The sequence below is a fragment of the Pristiophorus japonicus genome, chromosome 9 (assembly GCF_044704955.1).
Source record: "Pristiophorus japonicus isolate sPriJap1 chromosome 9, sPriJap1.hap1, whole genome shotgun sequence".
NCBI lineage: Eukaryota > Metazoa > Chordata > Chondrichthyes > Pristiophoridae > Pristiophorus > Pristiophorus japonicus.
This window is the reverse complement of record NC_091985.1, coordinates 216338443-216356266: the sequence shown is the minus strand read 5'-3', so window position 1 is coordinate 216356266 and position 17824 is coordinate 216338443. Positions and strand designations below refer to the sequence as shown.

At 48.6% G+C, this 17824-nt stretch overlaps 1 protein-coding gene across 1 annotated transcript in view; it reads right to left on the bottom strand.

Annotated features, from left to right (window-relative positions):
- Window positions 1-5606, bottom strand: part of LOC139273674 (zinc finger protein 850-like) — a 179692-nt gene extending 174086 nt beyond the window's left edge. The window contains exon 1 of the mRNA XM_070890711.1: window positions 5531-5606. The gene's annotated coding sequence lies outside the window, so the exon portion shown is untranslated. The remainder of the gene's footprint in view (window positions 1-5530) is intronic.
- Window positions 5607-17824: the final 12218 nt, after the last annotated feature.

The window sequence follows — 17824 nt, the reverse complement described above, 5'->3', positions numbered from 1 at the left end:
TAAGGCCCAGACTCTCATAGATGCAGAGAGGATGTTTCCACTCGTGGGGGAATCCAGAACGAGGGGCTTTAGTTTCAGAATAAGGGGTCGCCCATTTAGAACTGAGATGAGAGGAAATTTCTTCTCTCAGTGAGTCGTAAATCTGTGGAATTCTCTGCCCCAGAGAGCTGTGGAGGCTGGGTCATTGAGCATGTCGGGAGGAGGCCAGCATCGCGAGGCCTGAGCGGGCGGGGGAGTACAAAGGGCAGCGGCAGCTTGGAGCAGCGGCCGATCGGGAAGAGGCCAGCATCGCGAGACCTGAGCGGGCGGGGGAGTACAAAGGGCGGCGGCAGCTTGGAGCAGCGGCCGATCGGGAGGAGGCCAGTATCGCGAGACCTGAGCGGGCGGGGGAGCTGCAGCAGGGACAGAAAGTAAAAAAATCAAAATCGAAGTGTGACATCACAGCCAAGCAAGTAAATGATTGGCTGGTGGATTGGTGAGTACTTTTTCTTTTCTTTAAGGAACCTTTCACATTGTTGTAGGTTAGGAACTGCGATTAAATATAAGTGATCTTTATTATCTAAGGAGAACCAGTTAATTAAATCGGCTGTTTGCTGAGTAGTGGCTGGGTGTGTGGTTTAGAGTTTAGTTCTACTTGATAGTTGTGAGTGTAACTAGAGGGATGGCAGGGCAGCTCAGTCCCGTGGATTGCACATCCTGTGGCATGTGGGAAATCCTGGATGCTTCACGCAGCCGGGACGATCACGTGTGCAGGTGGTTTATCCAGCTGCACCAATTCAAGCTCCGTGTTTTGGAATCACCTTGGTGCATCCGCGCGACTGAGAGCAATGTGGATAGCACATTTCAGGAGGTGGTTACCCCGCAGCTTAAGAGTGTGCAGGCAGACAGGGAGTGGGTGACCCCTGGACAGAAGAGGAAGACTAGGCAGGCAGGGCAGGAATCCCCTGAGGAGTCCATCTCGCTCTCCAACCGGTACTCTGTTCTGAGCACCGGTGAGGGCAATGGTGGCTCCGGGGAGTGCAGCCAGAGCTAAATCCACCGCACCACAGGTGGTTCAACTGCATGGGGGGGGAGAAAGAAGAATGGAAGAGCGATAGTGGTAGGGGATTCGGCAGTCAAGGGAGCAGACAGGCGTTTCCGTGGCTGCAGACGTGACTCCAGGATGGGATGTTGCCTCCCTGGTGCCAGGGTCAAGGATGTCTTTGAGCGGCTGCAGGTCATTCTGGGGGGAGAGTGCGAAGAGCCAGAGGTTGTGGTCATATCGGTACCAATGACATAGGTAGGAAGAGGAATGAGGTCCTGCAGGCAGAGTTTAGGGAGCTAGGAGAGAGATTAAAAAGCAGGACCTCAAAGGTAGTAATCTGCAGATTAATCCCAGTGCCACGAGCTAGTGAGAACAGAAATAGGAAGATAGAGCAGATAAATAGGTGGCTGGAGAGATGGTGCAGGCGGGAGGGCTTTAGATTCCTGAGGCATTGGGACTGTTTCTGGGGGAGGTAGGATCTGTACAAGCCGGATGGATTGCACCTCAACAGAGCCGGGACCAATATCCTCGCGGGGAGGTTTGCTAGTGTTATTGGGGAGGTTTTAAACTAGCTTGGCAGGGGGATGGGAACCTGAAAATAGATTCAGTAGTTAGGGGAGTAAAGCTGGAATTAGAAAGCAAAAATGTGGAAAGTGAGTTTGAAGGAGAGAGGAAACAAGCAGGAAAAAAGGGTAAAAAAACAAATTTAAAGGCACTTTGTCTAAATTCACACAGCATTTGTAACAAAATAGATGAGTTGACGGCACAAATTGAAATAAATGGGTATGATCTGAAAGCCAGTCCAGAGACATGGTTGCAAGGTGATCAGGACTGGGAATTAAATATTCAGGGGTACTTGACAATCAGGAAGGACAGACAGAAAGAAAGAGGAGGTGGGGTAGCTCCATTGATAAAGGAAGAATCACTACAATAGTGAGAAACGATATTGGCTCAAATGATCAGGATGTTGAAACAGTTTGGGTGGAGATAAGAAATAATAAAGGGAAAAATCACTGGTGGGCGTAATCTATAAGCCCCCTAACAGTAGCAACTCTGTTGGTCGGAGTATAAACCAGGAAATAGAGAGGGCTTGTAAAAAGGGAACAGCAATAATCCTGGAAGATTTTAACCTCCATATTGATTCGGCAAATCAAATTGGTCAGGGTAGCCTTGAGGAAGAGTTCATAGAGTGCATAAGGGACAGGTTCCTTGAGCAGTATGTAACGGAACCAACCAGGGGGCAGGCTATCTTAGATCTGGTTCTGTGTAATGAGACAGGATTAATAAACAATCCCCTTGGAATGAGTGATCATAGCATGATTGAATTTCAAATTCAGATGGAGGGTGAGAAAGTTGGATCTCTAACCAGCGTACTAAGCTTAAATACAGGAGACTATGAAGGTATGAGGGCAGAGTTGGCTAAAGTGGACTGGGAAAATAGATTAACGCGTAGGACGGTTGACAAACAGTGGCGTACATTTAAGGAGATATTTCACAACTCTCAAGAAAAATGTATTCCAGTGAGGAGAAATGGGTATAAGAGAAAAGATAGCCATCCGTGGTTAAGTAAAGAAATAAAGGACGGTATCTAATTAAAAACAAGGGCATACAAAGTGGCCAAAACTAGTGGGAGGACAGAAGATTGGGAAGCGTTTAAAAGCCAACAAAGAATGACAAAAAAAATGATTAAGGGAAGTTAGACTATGAAAGTAAACTAGCACAAAATATAAAAACTGATAGCAAGAGTTTCTATTGGTATATAAAAAGGAAAAGAATGGCTAGAGTAAATGTTTGTCCCTTAGAGAATGAGACCAGGGAATTAGTAATGGGGGACATGGAGATGGCAGAAACTCTGAACAAATATTTTGTATCAGTCTTTACGGTAGAGGACACTAACAATATTCCAACAGTGGATAGTCAAGGGACTATGGGGGGGGGGGGGGGAGGAACTTAACACAATCACAATCACTAAGGAGGTGGTACTCAGTAAGATAATGGGACTAAAGGTGGATAAATCCCCTGGACCTGATGGCTTGCACCCTAGGATCTGAAAAGAAGTAGCGGCGGGGATAGTGGATGCATCCCTGGATTCTGGGGAGGTCCTAGCAGATTGGAAAACTGCAAATGTAGCACCTCTGTTTAAAAAAGGAAGCAGACAAAAAGCAGGAAACGATAGACCAGTTAGCCTAACATCTATGCTTGGGAAGATGTTGGAGTCCATTATTAAAGAAGCAGTAGCAGGAGTTTTAGAAAAGCAAAATTCGGTCAGGCAGAGTCAGCATGGATATATGAAGGGAAATCATGTTTGACAAATTTGCTAGAATTCTTTGAGGATGTAATGAACAGGGCGGATAAAGGGGAACCAGTGGATGTGGTGTATTTGGACTTCCAGAAGGCATTTGACAAGGTGCCACATAAAAGGTTACTGCACAAGATAAAAGTTCACGGGGTTAGGGGTAATATATTAGCATGGATAGAGGATTGACTAACGAACATAAAGCAGAGAGTAGGGATAAATGGTTCATTCTCGGGTTGGCAATCAGTAACCAGTGGGATTCCGCAGGGATCAGTGCTGGGACCCCAACTATTTACAATGTATATTAATGACTTGGAGGAAGGGACCGAGTGTAACGAAGCCAAGTTTGCTGACGATATAAAGATGGGAGGGAAAGCGATGTGTGAGGACACAAAAAATCTGCAAAAGGACATAGATAGGCTAAGTGAGTGGGCAAAAATTTGGCAGATGGAGTATGATGTTGGAAATTGTGAGGTCATGCACTTTGGCAGAAAAAAATCAAAGAGCAAGTTATTATTTAAATGGAGAAAGATTGCTAAGTGTTGCAGTACAGCGGGAGCTGGGGTACTTGTGCATGAAACACAAAAGGTTAGTATGCAGGTACAGCAAGTGATCAGGTAGGCCAATGGAATCTTGGCCTTTATTGCAAAGGGGATGGAGTATAAAAGCAGGGAAGCCTTGCTACAGTTTTACAGGGTATTGATGAGGCTACACCTGGAATACTGCGGCAGTTTTGGTTTCCATATTTATGAAAGGATATACTTGCTTTGGAGGCAGTTCAGAGAAGATTCACAAGGTTGATTCCGGAGATGAGTGGTTTGACTGATGAGGTGGGCCTCTACTCTTTAGAATTCTAAAGAAGAGAGGTGATCTTATCGAAACGTATAAGATTTTGAGGGGTCTTGACAAGGTGGATGCAGAGGGGATGTTTGCACTGATAGGGGAGACTAGAACTAGAGGGCATAATCTTAGAATAAGGGGCCGCCCATTTAAAACTGAGATGAGGAGAAATTTCTTCTCTCAGAGGGTTGTGGATCTGTGGAATCGGCGCTCTGAGAGCTGTGGAAGCTGGGATATTGAATACATTTAAGACAGAAATAGACAGTTTCTTAAACGATAAGGGGTTATGGGGAGCGGGCAGGGAAGTGGAGCTGAGTCCATGATCGGATCAGCCATGATCGTATTAAATGGTGGAGCAGGCTCGAGGGGCCATATGGTCTACTCCTGCTCCTATTTCTTATGTACTTACATACATTTAAGGTGGAGATAGACAGATTTTTGAGCGGTAAGGGAGTGAAGGGTTATAGGTAGCAGGCAGGGAAGTGGAGTTGAGCCCAGGATCAGATCAGCCATGATCTTATTAAATGGTGGAGCAGGCTCGAGGGGTCAAATGGCTGACTCCTGCTCCAAGTTCTTATGTTCTTATTTACGCTTCAGTGAAGGTGTCAACGATGGTTTGGAGTTCGGACTCCGAGTGTGCGCAAACTCAAGCGACGTCTGCATACTGTAATTCAATGACAGAGATTGGAACAACCTTGGATCTGGACTGGAGACATCGGAGGTTAAACAATTTCCCGCTTGTCCTGTAGATTAGCTCCACTCCAGCAGGGAGCTTGTTAAAGGCGAGATGAAGCATTGCAGCGAGGAAGATTGAGAAGAGCGTTGGTGCGATGACACAGCCTTGCCGGATCGCTCTGTGTCGGCCGCAGGGACACAATGGGCCAATGGCCTCCTTCTGTGATGTCACTGGCTCTGACTCTATGATGTCACAGGTCTCACCAGCAGCCGCGCTGCCTGATGGTGATTGACAACGAGAGTCTGAGCATGCGTACACGGCACCGCGTGCGCCACAACGCCCCCTCTCGGTCACCCTCGGTAATAACCGCGCTTGCCCAGAGGACACCACCCGCCCCGCCACACTCGGTGTTGCGCCAGTTCGCTTGGATGCTGTGGTGCGGACTCGGCGCTGAGCCTTCCGGGGAAAGGCGTTTGTGTCCGTTACAGAGCCGCGATCGGTGACGCGCAGTGAGTTTTCTCCGCTCGGATTGGGTAGAGAATCGCGCGGTGGAAGGGAGTGGGGATCGGGAGAGAATAAAGGGAAATCCAAACCTGAAACATGTATCCGTGCCACCCGACCTGGATGACACACACAAGACATTTACAAGGCCCTTTTTTTTTTTTTTTGGTGGTTTTTTTTTGGGAATCCAAACCTGAATCCGTCGATCCGGGCCCCGCGCTGTGCTTGGTCAATTTGGCAGAGCGGGCTCAAGGGACACGTGACCCGGGTCCACAGCCTGATTGACGGGAGCTTTCGACTAATGGGGAGCGAGTAGGGCGGGGCTGGAGGAGTTTCCGTCCAATGGGGAGCGAGCAGGTCGGGGCTGGAGGACGAGCCGGCGGCGGGACGTCCAGCCAATCGGGGAGCCCGAGGGGCGGGACTTGCGCCACTGATTGGCTGAGCCGCAGGGCGCGAGGTTGGGCTGTCCGTTGGTCAGGACGCGGCCGGAGGAAGGTCTCGCGCGGGACCTCGGCCCAAAGCGGCTTTGGCAGTTGGTCAAAGGCTCACCGCCGGCCGCTGAGATCCTGGGGGCCGCCTGGAGCAGTGCAGTGGTCCGCTGTGAGTTGGGCGGGAGCACCCCGGACGCCGATGGTGTCCGCAAGGAGTCGCTGGGTCGGCCACAACTGGCGGGGGAGCACGGGCTGGGCAGCAGGAAAGTGCGGCGGGTTAAAGATGGGTTTGAGTGGAGATCCTGCACTCACTGATGGAGGTGGAGATCCTGCACTCACTGATGGAGGTGGGGATCCTGCACTCACTGATGGAGGTGGAGATCCCGCACTCACTGATGGAGGTGGAGATCCCGCACTCACTGATGGAGGTGGGGATCCCGCACTCACTGATGGAGGTGGAGATCCCGCACTCACTGATGGAGGTGGAGATCCCACACTCACTGATGGAGGTGGAGATCCCGCACTCACTGATGGAGCTGGGGATCCCGCACTCACTGATGGAGCTGGGGATCCCGCACTCACTGATGGAGGTGGGGATCCCGCACTCACTGATGGAGGTGGAGATCCCGCACTCACTGATGGAGCTGGGGATTCTGCACTCACTGATGGAGGTGGGGATCCTGCACTCACTGATGGAGGTGGGGATCCTGCACTCACTGATGGAGGTGGAGATCCTGCACTCACTGATGGAGGTGGAGATCCTGCACTCACTGATGGAGGTGGAGATCCTGCACTCACTGATGGAGGTGGAGATCCCGCACTCACTGATGGAGGTGGAGATCCTGCACTCACTGATGGAGGTGGAGATCCTGCGCTCACTGATGGAGGTGGAGATCCTGCACTCACTGATGGAGGTGGGGATCCTGCACTCACTGATGGAGGTGGGGATCCTGCACTCACTGATGGAGGTGGAGATCCCGCACTCACTGATGGAGGTGGAGATCCCGCACTCACTGATGGAGGTGGAGATCCTGCACTCACTGATGGAGGTGGGGATCCTGCACTCACTGATGGAGGTGGAGATCCTGCACTCACTGATGGAGGTGGAGATCCTGCACTCACTGATGGAGGTGGAGATCCTGCACTCACTGATGGAGGTGGAGATCCCGCACTCACTGATGGAGGTGGAGATCCCGCACTCACTGATGGAGGTGGGGATCCCGCACTCACTGATGGAGGTGGAGATCCTGCACTCACTGATGGAGGTGGAGATCCTGCACTCACTGATGGAGGTGGAGATCCTGCACTCACTGATGGAGGTGGAGATCCTGCACTCACTGATGGAGGTGGAGATCCTGCACTCACTGATGGAGGTGGAGATCCTGCACTCACTGATGGAGGTGGAGATCCCGCACTCACTGATGGAGGTGGGGATCCTGCACTCACTGATGGAGGTGGAGATCCTGCACTCACTGATGGAGGTGGAGATCCTGCACTCACTGATGGAGGTGGCGATCCTGCACTCACTGATGGAGGTGGAGATCCCGCACTCACTGATGGAGGTGGAGATCCTGCACTCACTGATGGAGGTGGAGATCCTGCACTCACTGATGGAGGTGGAGATCCCGCACTCACTGATGGAGGTGGGGATCCCGCACTCACTGATGGAGGTGGAGATCCCGCACTCACTGATGGAGGTGGAGATCCCGCACTCACTGATGGAGGTGGAGATCCTGCACTCACTGATGGAGGTGGAGATCCTGCACTCACTGATGGAGGTGGAGATCCCGCACTCACTGATGGAGGTGGGGATCCCGCACTCACTGATGGAGGTGGAGATCCTGCACTCACTGATGGAGGTGGAGATCCTGCACTCACTGATGGAGGTGGAGATCCCGCACTCACTGATGGAGGTGGAGATCCCGCACTCACTGATGGAGGTGGAGATCCTGCACTCACTGATGGAGGTGGAGATCCTGCACTCACTGATGGAGGTGGAGATCCTGCACTCACTGATGGAGGTGGAGATCCTGCACTCACTGATGGAGGTGGAGATCCTGCACTCACTGATGGAGGTGGAGATCCTGCACTCACTGATGGAGGTGGAGATCCCGCACTCACTGATGGAGGTGGGGATCCTGCACTCACTGATGGAGGTGGAGATCCTGCACTCACTGATGGAGGTGGAGATCCTGCACTCACTGATGGAGGTGGCGATCCTGCACTCACTGATGGAGGTGGAGATCCCGCACTCACTGATGGAGGTGGAGATCCTGCACTCACTGATGGAGGTGGAGATCCTGCACTCACTGATGGAGGTGGAGATCCCGCACTCACTGATGGAGGTGGGGATCCCGCACTCACTGATGGAGGTGGAGATCCCGCACTCACTGATGGAGGTGGAGATCCCGCACTCACTGATGGAGGTGGAGATCCTGCACTCACTGATGGAGGTGGAGATCCTGCACTCACTGATGGAGGTGGAGATCCCGCACTCACTGATGGAGGTGGGGATCCCGCACTCACTGATGGAGGTGGAGATCCCGCACTCACTGATGGAGGTGGAGATCCTGCACTCACTGATTGAGGTGGAGATCCTGCACTCACTGATGGAGGTGGAGATCCTGCACTCACTGATGGAGGTGGGGATCCTGCACTCACTGATGGAGGTGGAGATCCTGCACTCACTGATGGAGGTGGAGATCCCGCACTCACTGATGGAGGTGGAGATCCTGCACTCACTGATGGAGGTGGGGATCCTGCACTCACTGATGGAGGTGGAGATCCTGCACTCACTGATGGAGGTGGAGATCCCGCACTCACTGATGGAGGTGGAGATCCTGCATGCACTGATGGAGGTGGAGATCCCGCACTCACTGATGGAGGTGGAGATCCTGCACTCACTGATGGAGGTGGGGATCCTGCACTCACTGATGGAGGTGGAGATCCTGCACTCACTGATGGAGGTGGAGATCCCGCACTCACTGATGGAGGTGGAGATCCCGCACTCACTGATGGAGGTGGGGATCCCGCACTCACTGATGGAGGTCGGGATCCCGCACTCACTGATGGAGGTGGAGATCCTGCACTCACTGATGGAGGTGGAGATCCCGCACTCACTGATGGAGGTGGAGATCCTGCACTCACTGATGGAGGTGGAGATCCTGCACTCACTGATGGAGGTGGAGATCCTGCACTCACTGATGGAGGTGGAGATCCTGCACTCACTGATGGAGGTGGAGATCCTGCACTCACTGATGGAGGTGGAGATCCTGCACTCACTGATGGAGGTGGAGATCCCGCACTCACTGATGGAGGTGGGGATCCCGCACTCACTGATGGAGGTGGGGATCCCGCACTCACTGATGGAGGTGGGGATCCCGCACTCACTGATGGAGGTGGAGATCCCGCACTCACTGATGGAGGTGGAGATCCCGCACTCACTGATGGAGGTGGGGATCCCACAGGCATGTTTGGGGGATGGTCAGTGTGCTCAGGTAACTGCCCTTGCAGCATGGATTTGTGCTTAAGCGGTAAGAAATGCGCCCCCTATTGGGGCCAGGGAGAGCTTAAAGCGGGGAGATTGGGGGAGAAAGGGTGTCGGATGGCAACAGACGGCAAGGGATAAAGTTATTCAGCAGAGGAGCTCCCCCGGGAGCTGCCACCCCGGCGGCCATTAGGGCCAGGGGAGGCTGGGGGCATTTATTGTCCTTATTGGATACAAGGCTCTTGGGCTCACAACCCACCGGCTCAGATTTTAATATAGACTTTTAAAATTCATGAATAAAAGCAGACACAATCTGTGCTTCTGTGGAACAAAATATTTAATATTAAGGCCTAAAAATACTATATTTTCCTTCTGCGCAATGTATTGTCCGTTTCAGACAACACCAACAACTTGTATTTATACAGCGTCTTAAACGTCCCAGCATGCTTCATGGGTGCATTATTAAACAAAATTTGACACCGGGTACAAACCAAGCATATTCTCATAAGGAGGAAAGATGGAAGTGGATGTATGGGAGTGATGGCAGAGAACTGGAGGATTGCAAATATTACATCCCTGTTTTTAAAAAAAGGGGAGAGGGCTAAATCTGGTAACCACAGGCCAATCACTCTAACATCAGTGGTGGGTGAATGACTGGAGACCTTTGTCAAGGACAAAATTAATTCTCACTTGGAGAAGCATGGGTTAATAAGGGGCAGCCAATATGGATTTGTTAAAGGCAAATCATGTCTGACTAACCTGATTGAGTTCTTTGATGAAATAACAGAGGGTTAATGAGAGACCTGACTGAGGTGTATAAAATTCTGAGGGGCCTGGATAGAGTGGATATGAAGGACCTGTTTCCCTTGGCAAATGGGTCAGCAACCAGGGGAATAGATTTAAAGTAATTAGGGGGAGGTTTAGAGGAGATATGAGGGGAATTTCTTTACCCAGAGGGTGGTGGAGTCTGGAACTCACTGCCTGAAAGGGTGGTAGAGGCAGAAACTTACACCACATTTGACAAGTACTTGGATGTGCTGTAATCTACAGGGCTACAGACCAAGAGATGGAAAGTGAGATTTGGCAGAATAGCTCTTTGTCAACTGGCGTGGACGCAATGGGTCAAAATGGCCTTCCGTGCTGTAAATTTCTATGATTCAAAATTCAGCTGCCCCTTTCTTAACTCTCACCAAGTCCCGCTCACTCATTACCCCTGTGCTCGCTGACCTACATTGGTTTTCGATTGAACAACGCCTCGATTTCAAAATTCTCATCCTTATTTTCAAATCCTTCCATGGCCTCGGCCCTCCCTATCTCTGTAATCAACCTCACAACCCCCTGAGATATCTGTGCTCCTCTAAATCTGCCCTCTTGAGCATCACTGATTATAATCGCTCAACTATTGGTGGCCGTGCCTTCTGTTGCCTAGGCCCCAAGCTCTGGAACTCCCTGCCTAAACCTCTTCGCCTCTCTCTACCCCTCTTTCCTCCTCAAGATGCTCCTTAAAACCTACCTCTTTGACCAAGCTTTTGGTCACTTGCACTAATTTCTACTTATGCGGCTCTGTATTATCTCACAATGCTCCTGTGAAGCGCCTTGCAACGTTTCACTACGTTAAAGGGACTATAGAAATACAGGTATTATATTCATGGCCTCGAGCTCTGGTCTCCCCCACAAGTAGAAGCATTTTCTCTATACCCACCCTATTAAACCCTTTCATAATCTTAATCATACAATCATAAAAAATTACAACACAGAAGGAGGTAATTTGGCCCCTTGTGTCCGCGTTGGTCGAAAAAGAGCTACCCAGTCTAATCCCACCTTCCAGCACTGTGTAAAACACTGGTTAGGCCACGGCTGGAGTCCTTACAGGAAAGATGTGATTACACTATAGAGGGTACAGAGTAGATTTATGAGGATGTTGTCTGGACTGGAGAATTTTGGCTATAAAGAAAGATTGGATAAGCTGCGGTGGTTTTATTTGGAACACAGAAGGATGAGGGGAGACCTAACTGAGGTGTATAAAATTATGAGGGGCCTAGATAAAGTTGATATGAAGGACCTGTTTCCATCATCAGAGGGGGCAACAACCAGGAGGCATAGATTTAAAGTAATTGGGGGAAGGTTTAAAGGAGATATGAGGGGAAATGTCTTCACCCAGAGGGTGGTGGTGGTCTGGAACTCACTGCCTGAAAGGGTGATAGAGGTAGGAACCTTCACCACATTTAAAAAATGCTTGGATGTGCACTTGAAGTGCTGTAACCTACAAGGCGACGGACCAAGGGCTGGATAGCTCTTGGTCAGCTGACGCGGACACGATGGGCTGAAAAGCTGTAAATTTCCATGATTCTATGAGTCTCAGGTTGATGAAGGTAGTGCAGTAGATGTGTATATGGACTTTCAAAAGGTATTTGATAAAGTACCACATAAATGAGTTAATCGGAAAATAGAAGCACAGGGAATTAAAGGGATGCTGGTAATTTGAGTATATAATTGGCTAATGCATAGGAGGCTGAAGATGTGTTTCTAAATGGAGGGAAGTATGGTGGGGTCCCCAGGGGTTCGTATTAGCACCATCGCTTTTCTTGTTATATATAAATGACCTGGACTTGGGTTTGGGTGTACAATTCAAAGTTTACAGATGAAACAAAACTTGGCAACATTGTAAATAGTGAGCATGATAGTAGCAGACGTCAGGAGGACACAGACAGAATGGTGAAATGGTCAGACACATGGCAGATGCAATAAAATGCGGATAAGTGTGAAGTGATGCACTTTTGGAGAAACAACATGGATAACAGTATAACCTAACTGCAATATTTTGAGGGGGTGCAAGGTAGAGGAACCTGAAGGTGCATATTCACAAATCATTGACAGTGCAACGGCAAGTTGGTAAGGCAGTTCAGAAAGCATATGAGATACTTGGCTTTACAAATAGGGCCATTGAGTACAAAAGCAAGGAAGTTACACTAAACCTTTACAAATCACTAGTTAGGATCATAGGACGGGAGTAGGTCATTCAGCCCCTCGAGCCTGTTCTGTCATTCAATGAGGTCAGGGCTGATCTGCGACCTAATTCTACACACCCATCTTTGGTTCATATCCTATAATATCTTTGGTTTTCCAAAAAAAAGTTATCAATCTCAGATTTAACAATTGATCTAGCATCACCTGGATCCACTCTGGAGCATCCGCGATGCTGAGGATGCCGTGAATAGCACGTTGAGTGAGTTGGTCTTACCGCAGGTAAAGGTGACACAAACAGATAAGGAATGGGAGACCAACAGGAAGAGCAGTGGAAGGAAGGTAGTGCCAGGGTCCCCTGCGGTCATCCCCCTCCAAAACAGATACACTGTTTTGGGTACTGCTGGGGCGGATGACTCATCAGGGGAGGCCAGCACCAGCCAAGTCAATGGCACTGTGGGTGGCTCTGCTGCACAGGAGGGCAGGAAAAAGAGTAGGAGAGCTATAGTAGTAGGGGATTCTATTGTAAGGGGAATAGATAGACATTTCTGCGGCCGCAATCGGGACTCCAGGATGTATGTTGCCTCCCTGGTGCAAGGGTCAAGAATGTCTCGGAGCAGGTGCAAGGCATTCTGAAAAGGGAGGGTGAACAGTCAGTTGTCGTGGTGCATATACTAACGTGGTACTAACGATACAGGTAAAAAGCAGGATGAGGTCCTACAAGGTGAATTTAAGGAGCTAGGAGTCAAATTAAAAAGTAGAACCTCAAAGGTAGCAATCTCAGGATTGCTACCAGTGTCACGTGTTAGTCAGTGTAGGAATCGCAGGATAGCTAAGATGAATATGTGGCTTGAAGAGTGGTGCAGAAGGGAGGAATTCAAATTCCTGGGACATTGGCACCGTTCTGGGGGAGGTGGAACCAGTACAAACAGGATGGTCTGCACCTGTGCAAGACCGAAACCAATGTCCTTGGGGGACTGTTTGCTAGTGCTGTTGGGGTGGGTTAAACTAATATGGCAGGGGATGGGAACCTATGCAGGGAGACATAGGGAAGTAGAATGGGGGCAGAAGCAAAAGATAGAAAGAAGAAAAGTAAAAGTGGAGGGCAGAGAAACCCAAGGCAAAAATCAAAAAGGGCCACATTACAGCAAACTTCTAAAGGGGCAAAATGTGTTAAAAAGACAAGCCTGAAGGATCTGTGCCTCAATGCGAGGAGTATTTGTAATAAGGAGGACGAATTAACTGCACAGGCAGCAATTAATGAATATGGTATAATTGGCATCACGGACACATGGCTCCAGGGTGATCATGGCTGGGAACTCAACATCCAGGGGTATTCAACATTTAGGAAGGATAGACAGAAAGGAAAATGAGGTGGGATAACTTTGCTGCTTAAAGAGGAAATTAACGCAATAGTAAGGGAGGACATTAGCTTGGATGATGTAGTATCTCTATGGGTGGAGCTGCGGAATAGCAAAGGGCAGAAAACGCGAGTGGGAGTTGTGTACAGACCACCAAACAGTAGTAGTGAGGTTGGGGACAGCATCAAACAAGAAATTAGGGATGCGTGCAAAAAGGTACAGCAGTTATCATGGGCGACTTTAATCTACATATAGATTGGGCAAACTAAACTGGTAGCAATACGGTGGAGAAGAATTTCCTGTAGTGTATTAGGGATGGTTTTCCAAACCAATATGTCGAGGAACCAACTAGAGGGCTGGCCATCCTAGACTGGGTGATGTGTAATGATAAAGGACTAATTAGCAATCTTGTTGTGCGAGGCCCCATGGGAAAGAGTGACCATAATATGGTAGAATTCTTTATTAAGATGAGAGGGACACAGTTAATTCAGAGACTAAGGTCCTGAACTTAAGGAAAGGTAACTTCGACGGTATGAGACGTGAATTGGCTAGAATAGACTGGTGAATTATACTTAAGGGGTTGACGGTGGATAGGCAATGGCAAACATTTAAAGATCACATGGATGAACTTCAACAATTGTACATCCCTGTCTGGAGTAAAAATAAAATGGGGAAGGTGGCTCAACCGTGGCTAACAAGGGAAAGTAAGTATAGTGTTAAATCCAAGGAAGAGACATATAAATTGGCCAGAAAAAGCAGAAAACCTGAGGACTGGGAGAATTTTATAATTCAGCAGAGGAGGACAAAGGGTTTAATTAGAAGGGGGAAAATAGTTGAGAGGAAGATTGCTGCGAACATAAAATCTGACTGCAAAAGCTTCTATAGATATGTGAAGAGAAAAAGATTAGTGAAAACAAATGTAGGTCCCTTGCAGTCAGAATCAGGTGGAACGAAGAAATGGCAGACCAATTGAACAAATACTTTGGTTCTGTCTTCACTAAAGAAGACACAAATAACCTTCCAGGAATACTCGGGGACCGAAGGTCTGGTGAGAAGGAGGAACTGAAGGAAATCCATATTAGTCTGGAAATTGTGTTAGGGAAATTGATGGGATTGAAGGCCGATAAATCTCCAGGGCCTGATAGTCTGCATCCCAGAGTACTTAAGGAAGTGGCTCTAGAAATAGTGGATGCATTGGTGATCATTTTCCAACAGTCTATCGACTCTGGATCAGTTCCTATGGACTGGAGGGTAGCTAATGTAACACCACTTTTTTTAAAAAGGAGGGAGAATGAAAACGGGGAATTATAGACTGGTTTGTCTGACATCAGTAGTGGGGAAACTGTTGGAATCAATTATTAAAGATGAAATAGCAGCGCATTTGGAAAGCAGTGACAGGATGGGTCCAAGTCAGCATGGATTTATGAAAGGGAAATCATGCTTGACATATCTTCTAGAATTCTTTGAGGATGTAACTAGTAGACTGGACAATGGAGAACCAGTGGATGTGGTGTATTTGGACTTTCAAAAGGCTTTTGACAAGGTCCCACACAAGAGATTGGTGTGCAAAATTAAAGCACATGGTGTTGGGGTAATGTATTGACGTGGATAGAGAACTGGTTGGCAGACAGGAAGTAGAGTCGGGATAAACAGGTCCTTTTCAGAATGGCAGGCAGTGATTAGTGGGGTACCGCAAGGCTCAGTACTGGGACCCCAGCTATTTACAGTATACATCAATGATTTAGATGAAGGAATTGAGTGTAATATCTCCAAGTTTGCAGATGACACTAAGCTGGGTGGCTGTGTGAGATGTGAGGAGGATGCTAAGAGGCTGCAGGGTGACGTGGACAGGTTAGGCGAGTGAGCAAATGCAGTATAATGTGGATAAATGTGAGGTTATCCACTTTGGTGGCAAAAACATAAAGGCAAAATATTATCTGAATGGCGGCAGATTAAGAAAAGGGGAGGTGCAACAAGACCTGGGTGTCATGGTACATCAGTCATTGAAAGTTGGCATGCAGGTACAGCAGGCGGTGAAGAAGGCAAATACAATGTTGACCTTCATAGTTAGGGGATTTGAGTATATGAGCAGGGAGGTCTTACTGTAGTTGTACAGGGCCTTGGTGAGTGAGGCCTCACCTGGAATATTGTTTTCAGTTTTGGTCTCCTAATCTGAGGAAGGATGTTCTTGCTATTGAGGGAGTACAGCGAAGGTTCACCAGACTGATTCCTGGGATGGCAGGACTGACCTATGAGGAGAGACTGGATCGATTGGGCCTGTATTCACTGGAGTTTCGAAGAATGAGAGTGGATCTCATAGAAACATATAAAATTCTGACGGGACTGGACAGGTTAGATGCAGGAAGAATGTTCCCGATGTTGGAGAAGTTCAGAACCTGGGATCACAGTCTAAGGATAAGGAGTAAGCCATTTAGGACCGAGATGAGGAGAAACTTCTTCACTCAGAGAATTGTGAACCTGTGGAATTCTCTACCACAGAGAGTTGTTGAGGCCAGTTCGTTAGATATATTCAAGAGGGACTTAGATGTGGCCCTTACGGCTAAAGGGATCAAGGGGTATGGAGAGAAAGCAGGAAAGGGGTACTGAGGTGAATGATCAGCTATGATCTTATTGAATGATGGTGCAGGCTCGAAGGGCCAAATGGCCTACTCCTGCACCTATTTTCTATGTTTCCAATCAGAGCTCTGTATGGCTGCACGGTTTTAGCCTCAGCTGGAGACTTGTGTACAGTTCTTGGCACCACACTTTCGGAAGGATGACAAGGCCTTGGAGAGGGTACAGAGGAGCTTTACCACGATGTTACCAGGGATGGCGGACTTCAGTTATGTGGAGAGTAGAGAAGCTGGGATTGTTCCCCTTCGAGCAGAGAAGATTAAGGTGAGACCTAATAGAGGTATTCAAAGTTAGGAGGGGTTATGATAGAGCAAGTAGGGAGAAACTGTTTCCTCTGGCAAAATGGTCAGTAACCAAAGGGCACAGATTTAAAATAATTGCCACAAGAACTAGCGGGGAAATATTTTCACACAGAGGGATGTTAAGGTCTGGAATGCACCATCTGAAAGGATGGTGGAATCAGGTTCTATAGGAACTTTCAAACAGCAATTGGGCATGTACTTGAAGGGGACAAGATTGTAGGGTTATGGGGATAAAGCTGGGGTAGGGGACTAAATTGGACAGCTCTTTCAAAATGGCAGCACAGACATGAAGGGCCGAAGCTCCTCCTTCTGTGCTGTAGGATTCTATGATCAGTGTGAACACGCCGGTGTCTCTTAAGGCTCTTGGAGCTTTTAAAGCACTGCCCACAGTCAGAACATTTAAAGGGTCTCTCGTCAGTGTGAACAGGCTGATGTGACAGGAGGGTGGATGACTAAGTGAATCCCTTCCCATATACGGAGCAGGTGAACAGCCTCTCACCAGTGTGAATGAGCTCGCGTCTCTTCAGCTCCCCGGAGCTTTTAAAGCTTTCCCACAGTCAGAACATTTAAAGGGTCTCTCATCAGTGTGAACAAGTTGGTGTCTTCAGCATGTATGACTCAGTGAATCCTTTCCCACATTCGGAGCAGGTGAACGGCCTCTCCCCAGTGTCCTTTCAGTGAACTCGCTAGTGTCCCTTCAACTTCCTGGGTCTTTTAAAGCTCTTCCCACAGTCGGAACATTTGAATGGCCTCATCAGTGTGAACTCGCTGGTGTCCCTTCAGCTACCTGGGTGTTTTAAAGCTCTTCCCAAAGTCAGAACATTTAAATGGTTTCTGAACAGTGTGAACAAGCTGCTGGTTCTTCTCCTGGACCTTCCCTTGGGCCTGGCTAAAACAGCAATTTGTAGGTCCAGGATGGCCAGGGGACCAATGGTGGGTGGTTGCTCTGGCTGCCTGCCTATCTTCCGCGGTCTTGTCTGAGTGGCCCTGGAGAATGCAGTGTCCATTGGTACACTTCATATGTTCCACCTCAGCATACAGAGTGTGTCATAGACACTGGTAACAACATCCTGGTTTAGTTGGGAAGGTTCCCTTTGCTATTGTTGTGACTTTGTTGCTTATTTTTTCTGCTATTTGTTTGATTGGACCACATGTTTTGGGGAACAAAAGAGGAAAGAATGTTCCATAAATATTAGAATTGTCTGTTCTAACTTTCTATCCTGTACTTAGTGATGACTTTTGTAAACTCCTTTTACAGGGTATTAGAAGGGGAGGATTTACAGACGGGAAACTTAAACCAAACATCAC